Source organism: Haliotis asinina, chromosome 4 (assembly GCF_037392515.1).
Source record: "Haliotis asinina isolate JCU_RB_2024 chromosome 4, JCU_Hal_asi_v2, whole genome shotgun sequence".
NCBI lineage: Eukaryota > Metazoa > Mollusca > Gastropoda > Lepetellida > Haliotidae > Haliotis > Haliotis asinina.
Window position 1 is genome coordinate 50,883,767 of NC_090283.1, and position 12,990 is coordinate 50,896,756.

The 12,990-nt window shown below is 37.2% G+C and overlaps 1 protein-coding gene across 2 annotated transcripts in view; it reads right to left on the reverse strand.

Annotated features, from left to right (window-relative positions):
- The window catches only part of LOC137281638 (calpain-5-like), a 42,442-nt gene extending 34,698 nt beyond the window's left edge, over positions 1–7,744 (reverse strand). The window contains exon 1 of one of the 2 annotated variants that reach the window (XM_067813001.1): positions 7,632–7,744. The gene's annotated coding sequence lies outside the window, so the exon portion shown is untranslated. Of the gene's footprint in view, positions 1–1,593; positions 1,799–7,631 lie in introns of those variants that run through there. The other variant, XM_067813002.1, reaches the window with a different exon arrangement.
- Between the last annotated feature and the right edge of the window lie 5,246 nt (positions 7,745–12,990).

The following is a 12,990-nucleotide window of genomic DNA, read 5'->3' on the forward strand; positions in this document are numbered from 1 at the left end:
AAAATGATTTATGGCAGGAAAATTGTCTGAACCATATTTCACACAGATGGCACTTAAGTGAACTCCATCAGCTGAAAAAATCTGAGCCTCAACAAATGCTGGTACTGTGGACATGCTGCCTTTCATATGACAAGCATATCATGGCAGTTGATTTACCTGTAAGGCTTGCAAAAGAAACTTGCTTCCCTCCCTGCTTGAAAAATAACCTTGCCTGATGCGTGGGTGAAGTGGAATTCTCCTGTTGGTCAAGTAAATATCCACAATAAACTTTACCATGGTACAGTATTGCCAAACTACTGAAATATTTTGATATATGTATTTTGATGATAAAAAACTGAATGCAATTGCTACCAATTGATAAAGATTATTTGCAAGAGAAACCAATTGTGGTCAAGTTAAATTTATATTTGGTCAAGTGTAGATTAAAAGTTAACTTGACCTGTGTCCAGTGGAGTTTTGAAAACATGTTCAACCTCTGTGTTCAGTTGTGTTTGAGTGAGTGAGTGAGTTTAGTTTTACTCTGCATATTCCAGCTATATGGTGGTGGTCTGTAAATAATCGAGTCTGGACCAGGCAATCCAGTGATCAACAACATGAGCATCGATCTGCACAATTCTGAACCGATTACATGGGTCAACCAAACGAGCCTGACCACCCGACCATGTTAGTCGCCTCTTACGACAAGCATAGTCACCTTTAATGGCAAGCATGGATTGCTTGAGGCCTATTCTACCCCGGGACCTTCATGGCTCTCAGTTGTGTATGTGCCCATTCACTAGACCAGTAGCAGTTAACAATACTTGTACATTCAACATTTTGGATAGACTTCCATACTGACCCTGGTGCAATTATTTCCAAAAGGAGAGAAAACTAGTGCAAGTCTACAATATATTTCAAGTCTCTCCATCATATGAGCTGAAAATGAAGATCTGTCTCCATTTCATTACAGTTTATTATTACCATTCATGAATTCTTTTTTAAATATGCGTTCATTTCAGAGACAAGATGTTAGAACAAATTTTGGATTGATAGGTTAATGACATGAGAAAACTTGAATATCCTTTAAACCTGTATCTTATCTTTACTAAGTGTACATATCTGGTATCATTAATGTCAAATACCAGTGTAACTTGGGCGTAAGTTGGTGTAAAACCCCTGTGACATATTCTTTGTGATGTCAGGATTTGTGGTACCATTGTTAAGTCACAGACAGATACCAGTCTGACATCATCATGATTGTGAAAACTCTATGACTGTACTATAAATGGATAATGACATAGCAACACTAAAGTAACACGAAAATGAAGTCACCTTAATTGCCAACCTGCTGGAAGCATATTGTCATTGTGACCTCCACCATTAGGACTTGATGATTTGAGGTCTGAGCTACAGACAAACAATTCTTGGTCTAACAAAACATGCATATTCTTTGTTTCAGTATCTATATCATGTATATTATTACAGTTTTTCACCTACAGTTACCACTTCAAATTCAAAAGAGTACCTGTACTCTTATCCTCCAAAACATATTTAAAGAATGAAAATATGACACAAACGCGCGACCAAAACAAAGTTTCCCAGTCAGGACCTCACCTTCACGCAAAAATCCAAAACTTTCACGAGTCCATTAAAAGTTTAACACATCAGTGAATCCAACTGTGACAAGCTGTTTCCTAACAAAGCAGCAGAACATGTGAACAGGGTGGCTTTGATTATGTTAAAACCAAGCCTAAATGATACATGTGTGATACCATCACACTATAATAGCTTCCATGTAGGCTACTTCACGCTCAAAGGGCACAGTGACCTGTTTTGCTTGAGAAGAGATGCGTGGCAAATTAAGCCACATAACTGAAGCAAGTATTAGGAACAATGGCAGTCTGGCTCCTACTCGTTTCCTGAAATGTGACCCCAGGTTATTTAGAAAGGGGAGGGTCCAGTGACAAATATCTGTAACAATTTAAACACTGAGGCTAATGGCAGCACAACTAGTGCACTCGTTAAACTGAGGTAGGTGACGTATAATAGATTTATTGTACACAGTTAACTCTAATGAGTTCAAGACTTGTACAAGATATGTGATGTTGATATGTTGATATACTCTCAGATCAGATTGGTTTATACATGTATGGACTTGGTTCTCATGTTGATGGTATGATTAGAAATTCCTAGCCCTACCTATTTCTATATATACTTCAAAGAAAGGATTTACGTGATAAGCACGAGATATAAACTTCCAAAATCATTTGTTATGGACATGTTTGATAGTTGATGAGAACAATTTCCGTAAACATGATAAACACTTCATACTGAACTATATCACATAAAATTCTTGTGTAACTATAATCATTTTATAAGCATTACATTTCTTCACAAAAAGTAACAAAATACTGCCTGGTACACACTAACACAACCCAACGTAACTAATTAGCTGTACATAAAACACATGAAACAATTCCAAGTCTGTGCCAAATACCATTGATACAACTATTGTTTACCTGGCTCTGAGCATCACATTCTGAGAAATTTAGTGTTATTGGCTGTAGTTACATGACTGAACAGAATTTGAGTCTCTGGACAAGCTTCAGTCTGTATACAGGTGTATCAAATATCTCAAAAGGTAATTCATTAAATGTACTTCTCATTTACAAAATATATAATGAAAATGTGAAACTTCTAAACGGTGAAAAATGTAATCCACATAGTAAAACATACTTTAGAAATAATGATTTTCAAGCCTTTTTTTAGTACTGTTAGATTGGAGACATGCATACAGATGTCATATATTCAAACACAGTGAATTAGCTATATTAGCAGAATGACTTGCAAAATACACCTGGGGGTTCACAAACTGAAAAGGTACAACATGGCTTGAGGGAAATAAAGTGGGCAATTCATTCATTCATTCATTCATTCATTCATTCGACAGCAAGATACATCAAGAATTAAAAAGTGGAACAAAAGTACATTGCCACACTTCAGTTTTATCATGTTTGTATAAGAATGCCTAATATCTGGACGAGTTCCATGATTCACACTTGAAAATCATTCATTTCTATCTGTTACATGATATTAATGGCATGAAAGTGTCAAATTAATTGACGATGAAACTGACTGGATCGTTCAATAGGCATGAAACTCATCACTGACCATGCTGACTAACAGTCAGGTAATGACTTCAATAATATGTGCATTTACTTCAACATATTGTAGAGGTTACATTACACAACAGAATCAAAAGATGGTTCAGGATTAAGTTCTTCCAATAGGCAAGACCACTGAAGATCTGGGGTAGAATTGATCTTCAGCAACCCATGCTTGCCAGTAACGCCACAAAAGGTGACTATGCTTGTCGGAAGATGTGACTAATGGGATTGCGGTCAAACTCACTGACTTGGTTCACACGTCATTGGCTCCCAAATGCGCAGGTTGGTGCTCATGCTGTTGATTACTGGATTGTCTTGTCCAGACTCGATCATCAACAAACCACTTCTATATAACTGGAATATTGCTGTGTGAGGCATATGAGCATAAGAGTAAACTCACTCCAGTAAGAAAACTCGTTCACTTTAGTTTCTGAAACTATCATTCCATCTTCCAATTTCTGAACCAGCTACAGAAGTGGGGTAGCCTAGCGGGTAAAGTGTTCACTTATCACTCCAAGTCTTAGGTTCTACTCCACATGTGGGTACAATGTTTCAGATTCATTTTGGGTGTCCTATGCCATGTAAAACCATAGCCACTCAGTTTTAGCCAGCTTTCCATATACACAATAGATAAATCAAGACAATACAATCCAAGTAACCCAAATGTGACAAATCTACCCACAAACCACATCACTAACATGACTAAGACTAGGAGAAACAACAGGAATTCCACGACACACTGATACATTGATGCATCAATGTTTTCTCTATGGCAATACAATTATTGATACATTCAAAACTGTACTGATATTTAGTTTTGAAAGTATCAGTTTAAACATGTTTAATTTTTGTTCATAAATTGCAAGTGTATCATGTTTTTGGATGTAATAAGAGTTAAAAATGATTATTTTTTATGCAGATTGGGAAATTAGAACTTTTAACATGTTTAATCTCTGAGTATCAATAATGTTGATCTTTTCATGGACAATAATAACATATGCAATATAACTGTTCAAAAGGTAACTAAATTTATGCAATTATGTCACGAAAATAGGTATTGCGATACATATCGAATCTTCACATGGGTATTGTGACACATATCGATTCATGAAACTTATGTGCCATGACATCCCTAATAACAACCACATTTTCGTATGCATAATAGACAAATCATGACAGTTATACAATACATTCAAGCAATCCAAACATGACATATCTATCCAAAAACCACATCATTAAGATCATAAGAAACGACATTTTCAACACTCACACACTCCAGAGAGCTCTAAACAAAACCCTACAAGACATATTCTTATCACAGAATGTTACACTTTACCATGAAACCTGAATATGACATACCTATGTAAAAAACATATCAATACAAGGCAACACATATTCAAACTCCATTATCCACATCTACAATTAGAGGCTGTGAAAAGAGAAACCGTAATCTTTGTGACTGTGTAATAACTAATATCCCAGACAATGCTCCCACTCTCATTATCAGTCAATAGCCCTTTGTGTTCAAAGCCACCCTGTCTGTTTGCAGCTCAAACACTCTGCTGCTAATCTGTCACTATTCAGCGCCATGCAAGCGATGGTGTGAGCAATTAATCATGTTTATCTCTGTCATATAATGAATAGAAATTAGCCTCCTTCCAAACCCTTAGACTTGCTACAAGACTGTACTGAAAGAAAAGGCTATGAGTGTACAGTATTTCTGTACTTAGAATTGACAGGTCTAGGTAAACTCTCTTTTCGAAAATATCAAACAAATATCATGGTAGGGGACACCAGAAATAGGACTAACACACTACACTCCTTGTGAGGAATCGAACCAAGGTCTTGGCATAAGGAGCGAACTCTTTAACCATACTCTACCATCTTCTCAAGTTCTGTGTCCCTTATGTAACATAAACTTCAATATTTTATTGCTTTTGTGGAGGTATAAGCATGAAACCTGGTCACTGAGTAAGTCAGCAAAGCAGTGTATTAGCACTGTGTTTACAACTCATAAAAACAAGACGAACATGAACACAAGGTTTCAATTCCGACAATATATTAGTCAATCAGTAAACTTTTCCTCAGTATTTTTCGTTACACTCCACCACTGAGTTTAACAAAACCTTAAGGGAGGTTGCATCAGGTAAATTTGAGATTGACCAATCAGAACACAGCTTACCAAATCGCGAAAGTGGACATTTGCACATACCTTTTGAACTTTTTATCTCGAAAAGGTTCGCAACCGAACCATTCTCATTGCATTCTCATTTTTGGCAATATTCAAGGATGTCATCTTGCGGAAATATTAGCTAATGGTCAACAGAAACCCCAAAGCGTACATACTGATATACTGCAGGTCAAATAACTGTGTTATATGCAGATTTTTGTGTGTGAAGAGGTCTGTGTCAGTGACCTGAATATTTTGAAAGTCCTTCCGATCCCTAAATAGTAGGAGTTGTCTGATTGGTTAAATCTATTTAACCGTCTCGCCTTTGATTGGACGGTCATAGGTCGCTCACAGGTTACCTTATGCGACCTGCTACTAGGTTTTGTTCGACTCAGTGGTGGAGCGTAACGAAATACACTGACTGGCTGAGACTAAGTTTACTTAGACTGTTTGTCAATAACAGTAACTTCACAAACTGTTTTCACATCATAAATATATATACTGAAGACATCAATGACATGCCCTTGCACATCTTCTTTAAGAGGTATTTGTTTGTTTCATATTGTCCTTGCATATCATATCATCAGCCATTAAAGAAACAGTTGTGTGGGTGTGGATAGTTTTTTTAAAGTTAAAGGGAACAAGACATAAATGAAAAAAATAAACCCAAAACAAGCACCTGCTCAAGTGCATGAGGAAAGAGGTCCTTCTGTTGACCCATATTCTTTCTTCTGCAGATTAAGAGAAGGAATTTTATGGGCTTTTACTTAATTTTGTGCGTTCTCTAGTAATTGTCATGTTACGATTTGTTAATAATTCTGGTATATGTCAATATATAAACATTGACTGGGATGGGGGTTCGAGAGGAACTGATAACATGCACGATTATGATTTAATGTAGTGGAATAAATTGCATTTGATACATTCTATACATTGATGTTAAATTTTAATTACTCTACATACAACATCCTGAAAAAGATTCTGGTTTTAAAGTGAAAGTATTAATTATATATCACATGCATCCCATATACATATAATACAGATATATAATACTTCTGCCCACCCATTGTTGTTCTTGATAAATAATATACCTACAAACTGTACCCAGTCGTAACTTAAGACAAGGATCAATTCCCCAACAAAAAAGAGATGAAAACATCAGTCATGACCTTATCAGGTGAACGTCCCAGGTCAGACAACAACACCCACCGTGAACAACAAGGTCTGCTATTTAAGTTCTGTTCTCATCAACACACTCAGAGTTCATCAGCAAATGCCAACACCAACTAAAGAATACATACTGTATAAGCACAGGGTCACGCTTAGAGTCATACAGTTCATTTCCTTGTTTACAGTTTGTGAAATTGATAGAAAAACTGAGGCTAATAATAGCACTTGTCTTACATTCCATCAAAATGTTTGCTTATAATTTGTCAGATGAATGTGACATACACAACATAAAGTCATTATCACAACAATTAAATGTTTGTACACAGTTAAAACTTACAACATTGTCTGAAAATACGGTACAACAGAATGTAGATGCTTGACATTGTTTCCAATCATATACCCCCTGGCTAGGGAAACACTGCGTGTGGTAATGTTCCCGAACACAAGCACAACTAACAATAAGAATAAAGCTGATAATTTTTCAGTTGTGTCATTAATGTTTCTGGAGCACCACTTTTCATGATTATAATATTGTTTGGCTAAAATAATCTATAATTGCATTTTGGAAAACTGAACTTGTGAAACGCATCTTGCAACAATGTGACGAGAACTGTTGGTATATCAATGATTTTTATTTGTTTATGATTAATTATGGATAAAGACATATGCATATAACATTTAGTAATCATGAACACATATGATAATGGAAATCTCTTCACAATGTAACGTCGGGTTTGACACATTCACGACCTTAAAGTACTCAATAGCCTATTCGTAACTGTCATGGTTGACTGACTGATGAAGAGTTCGTGCAAATTTCACATCGACGATGCGGATATGAACTCCATAGTAACGCCTGAGAATACCCGAGTTACTGTCGCCGAAAACAGTACCACGTGTACCATATTCAAATATCACGGTTTCACTGTATCTCAATGGCCGGCAAACCAGTCAATCAAGATTCATCATCGCGTCCAAAACGCGGTGTTGCACGCATGATTGGCCACCGTTGTTCGGGCCTTTCTTTCAAACAATGCAACTTCATTAACGAAGTGCCGAACCTTTCCACACACAAACAGAAACTACTGTCTGTTATGTTAGCTTGTAACATACGAAATATCTGCGGTTATAAAATGACAACTTACCGTGGTCTGACAAGTTGCAGAAATATGCCACTGAAATTCCTTCAAGTCTATCCCGTAAGCTGCCGGACGCCGTTCGGCCAACCCCGCCCTTGCGCCGGATATTGCCGAAGACTGACGATGACTAACAGGTCAAGGTCTAACACATCTGCGTATATGTCTTTCTTGAGCGACGTGTGCTTTTTAATATACAGACGTGGTTACCGATTTCCGATGCAGAATTATACCAGGCATAGCTAACAATTGTTATGCATCGCCACGACCATAGTAGGTATAAGGATAGCTACATGGCCCTGCAGTGAATAATAAATACGAGGATGTACCTCAAAATTAATCATTACTGAACACCCAGTTAATGACGGTGTGTATGTATGCACGTATGTATCTTGACAATATGTGATGTATGTAACATGTATCTCTTGGAAATAAAAAAACCCCAACTGTTATGCATATTTATTTCCTGCTTCTTCTGTATATGTGATATGACGAATCGGCTGAAGGTTTAGAAATATAGGAAATATATATTTCTCCTGATTCTCATGAAACGAAAAACTTAATTCATACGTGACATATAAATTTGGGTCGGTGTCTAGATAATTATTCTGGTTAATCGTTAATGCGACCATCTTTATTACCTTAATCGCAATGTTGCCTAATATACTTTCATTACGAATTGAGTTATTAAACCTTTTTTCTTAATTTTTGCATAGTAGTAAAAAGCAATTTTTTACTATGTATATTTCATGCATATGTGAGTGAGTTTAGTTTGACGAAGGTTTTACAATATCTCAACAATATCACGGCGGGGAACACAAGGAACTGGCTTCACACATTGTACCCATGTGAGAAACTGAACCTGTGTTTACGGCGTGACGAGACAGCCCTATAACCACAAGGCTACCCCACCGCCCCTCATCCATACGAAAACGTAACACTTTTATTTGTTTCCGCATAATCATTTTAACCAGTATTACAGATTTAACAGAAAATCAGTTAAAATGCTATGTTTTAAGCAAAGTAACGCTTGACTAAATCATTGAGTGTGAGAAACAATATCAACTTGATGTAGAAAGGCAATTTCTAGATTATCTATGTGGTTAGTTCATCCATGAAACACTAAGTCTTCATTTGTTATTAGTATTAAACTCTCGCTGATGTCTGACAAATGAGGCATGACAACTAATCCAGTTGATCACGTGGATAACAAGCTATGGCTACCGGGATAACATAACCGTAGCTTTCTATGTTAAGTTTTTTTGTGGGGATATGGTGAGAACGATGCATATATACTAACCATCAAAGGTTTAGATTCACATGAAACACTCAATATGTCATGCGTGTGTGAGTGCATGTGTGTGTGTGCGTGCGCGCGCGCGTGTGGTTACATCGAAATTGATTTTACCAATAACTTGGGGAGCCAACAGCAAAACCTCATGCAGACGAATTATACAAGGATCATGCATCAAATCGCTGAAAAAGCATGTGCAAATATCATGCATATGAACACCTGCGTTTGGGCGTAAAGGTTTGTTAAAAATCGCCAGTTTTCACTGATTGTTATCATTTATTGAGCTCATAACAATAATTGTTTCAACATTACTAAATAGTTTCACCCTGTATCAGTTCATGTGTAAACAGTACCTGTAAACAGTATGGAATACTTTGCAAAATTTAGTTACGAACAGTTGCCTGAAGAAAGTTACTACGTTTACACTAGGGAGTCTAATGGAAATACTTTTAATAGAAAGTATAGTTCGAGTTATTAGAGTTATGATAATAAGTTGTAATTAATATGTGCAGGAACAAACACGTCAGTTCAACGGTATTTTACTGAACTTTGTAGCATAAATTATTTGAAGCATCCCCCCCACCCCACCCCAAAACAAACAAACAAACAAAAAACAAACAAACACCCCCCAAAAAAACCAAACCAAAACCAAAAACAAACAAAAAACCCCAAACAAATAAACAAAAACAAAAAAACCCCAAACAAACAAAAAACCAACAAAAAAACCCACCCAAAGCAAAACAAAACAAAAAAACAACAACAAAAAACAAAAACAAACCCCAAACAAAACAAAAACACCCCCCCCCCAAAAAAAAAACAAAACAACCAAACAAACAAAAAAAACAACAACAAAAAACAAAAAAACCAACAAAACAAAACAAAACAAAAAACAACAACAAAAAAACAACAAAACAAACCAGGTAATGACTAATCTTCAAGAAACATAACAAAAGGCAGCCCAGAGCTTTTTTCAGTTTATAAATCAGGGCAGTGGGGTGCCCAGTATATTTGCTTGTCATGCCGAAGACCCGAAGGCCCCACCTTGGAAAATGCGCTAACTCTGGTGTCCCCTGTCGTGATATTGCTAAAAGCAGAGTAAAGCCCAACCCACTCACTCATTCATGAATCCAAGCTTGCACGTTGCCAGACTTGAACGGGCTGAACAGGGTGTATGTGTATCAAGGTCCGCATGACAACACGCGATGTTAACCCAGATGTAAATTATGTGGAGATTTGATACCCGTATGTTTAATTTGAACACGACAGCGTCAGTTTTCAAACGCGCATACACTTGCAGACCATCTTATTCGGAGAGTCTGGTTGTGCACACAACCAAGTCACGAAGTAAACAAGAACCATGTGGCCACTGAATCAGGCTGACGCTCGTCATGTCCGAAAACAGGACACTTCGTCACGACATCGATCCAACTGTACTTGATCCTTTCATAAAGTTATATATTGTAACGTACATGTTGTACATTGTACATGTCGATATTTACACTGGAACAACTTTCGACTTAATGACGAAATGTCACTGTAATATCATAATTTCCTATTTTATCCGAACTTTCTCATCGAAAGCATTTGTTGCTTTAAATAAATCAGCGGATTTAGCCATTTACAAATAAATAGATCATGCAGGTGGATATGTTTCGTGAACCTGTCAGTTACTTGGATGACAGAAACAACATGGCGACTTTATAACTGTTTATTTTGACAGAAACCTGCAGACCTGAATGTAATTTGTCTAATGCATGCGTCGTGTCCACGGAATATATACGGAAACACTGCAGGTTGGAACCTTGAATATATGCTCACAAATTCTGGCACTTTCAATTTCTTCAGCAGGAGGCAGTGAGGAGTTATTTCCCCTGCAACTGCTCGAAAGCGTGGGAGCGTTTCACAAAAATAACTCAAGCAGTGCGAGAAATTGTCTTCATCATTATTTTATTACTACATTTTGAAACACGTTAAAATATTACACCTCCTTCTAATCCTCCCATCAATGTGCAAAGTTCACGAAGTCTTGTACACATTTGATAATGGCTTGGCCACACTGACAGATGGACGAACACAACGTATTTCATTTCATCATTGGCACACATTATATAAATATCACTTGAGTGTAACAAAAGTATTAAAAAATGTCAGTAAAAGAATACAAAAATGTACAACATTTATACATACAACAAAGAGTTCCCGCAAAACAAAACTTAGGGCGTGTGTTGATTCTTGTAGTGTAGGAGCGTATTGCAAATTACATGCTTATATTGTTGATGCTTGGCAATCAGACACATACAGTTGCTATCAATAAATAAGTAAATAAATCAAAAAGCACAAAAGCTAAAACAGAGGTACGTGGAGCCAATCGCCCAGCGATTTATGAGATGATGAAAGACAAGTATAATGATTACTATAAAAATATTATCTAAAAAATACTATCTCTAACTGGTCTCTGTTCTTGGACATGTTGTAGCGAACATATCTGGAACATTGTTTTACGATGAATGACCCGGTGGAAAGATTTGGCTCGAGATCTCGGATGACAGTCTCCAGGTAATCAACACCTGCACCACGTGATTATATTGAATACGTGAACCACATCGACTAGGCCTTGTCTGCGTAACTCAGGAGGTGAGTATGGTTTTACGCCGTTTTTAGCGTTACTTATTCAACATCACGTCTGGCTGGTCTCCAGAAATGGGCTTCACACATATAGTACCCATGTCGGGAATCGAACCTTGGTGTTAGGTGTGCCAAGCTAACGCCCTGATCATAAAGCCACCCACCGCCCCTTCGGTGACAAATTGTGGTATACTAAAGATCTGTACGGTTCATGAAAGATGTGGTTCCAATGACAACACAGTATAACCATTGAGGAATATGTTGGCTGCGGAGGTGATTGTGGATTTTATAAGCAGAGGTTCGAGTAGTAGATAAAGTAGCAATAAAGTAGGTTTGTATCGAACACGCATATAACGAAGTGACGGATATAACGAACAGTTTTCTGTCTTAGCCACTTGGTGTATATTAACTTTACTATATTAAACCGGGAGTACCCGTGCTAAAGAATGTCTCAACCGCAGAATTTATAAAATTCGAAATCGCATGACGCGAAATCATCTACAAATCGGAACTTCAACAAGAGGTGTTTTTGTTCATCAACAAAGGTCTCACTTACTCGCTCAGTAAATACGTGACATGTCACCTCATTTGTAGAGAAAGCGTGACTCCGTGACGCCACTATCTTCATACATGACGTATTTTCCTATGTTGTGCCATCATGTTACATCCGTTCGGGGAGATAACTATCAAAATTAACAATGGGCAAGTATTATGTGGACGAGGAATTTTGAGAATATGAAACAAACAAACAAAAAAACACGTTTCTTGTGTGATAAAAAAAATGGAATTCTAAGTGCAGGTAACGAGTGACACGGCTTTCAGGACGTGGCTATATCCTTCCTCCATCCAGCCCGTGGGGACACTGCACAATAAGCATGGTTCCACTCATAAAATTGTCGTCTCACCACCTGCTGAAACAGGATGTCTCTTTACTGAAAGCCATTGTTGAACGAGACTTTTATTTTCTGCGCCTAAACATTAAACATACAACACAATTTTATGAAACAAAACGAAATAAAGATCTTACCCACACCGCATAATTTGCACAATTTGATCATACTCATACAACCATGCTGTGTATCTTTTGCGGATCGTTCAGTGCATTGATGTGAGTCAGTCAGTATTGGTTTGTGCATTGACTATGTATCTTGCAACCCCTTACCTCTCTCAGGGAGCCTGTATAGAGGTAGAGGTTTTAGAACGCTTTGTGAGAGTTTTACACTTTATTTTTCAGGGCAGTGTGACAGTGTCAGTTAATATTTTGTTTATGTCCATTCCATTCCCCACATGCAATAAGATATCTGAACTAATTATTAATGTAAACAGAACTGTTTCAAAGTATATTTTTTAAAATGACAGCTAATGTTAACACGTGTTCTCGCGATACTTTTGTGTTCTTTAAAACGTTTTGGGAGGGAAGGACGCGGCGTCATTTATTCTTTCATTCAT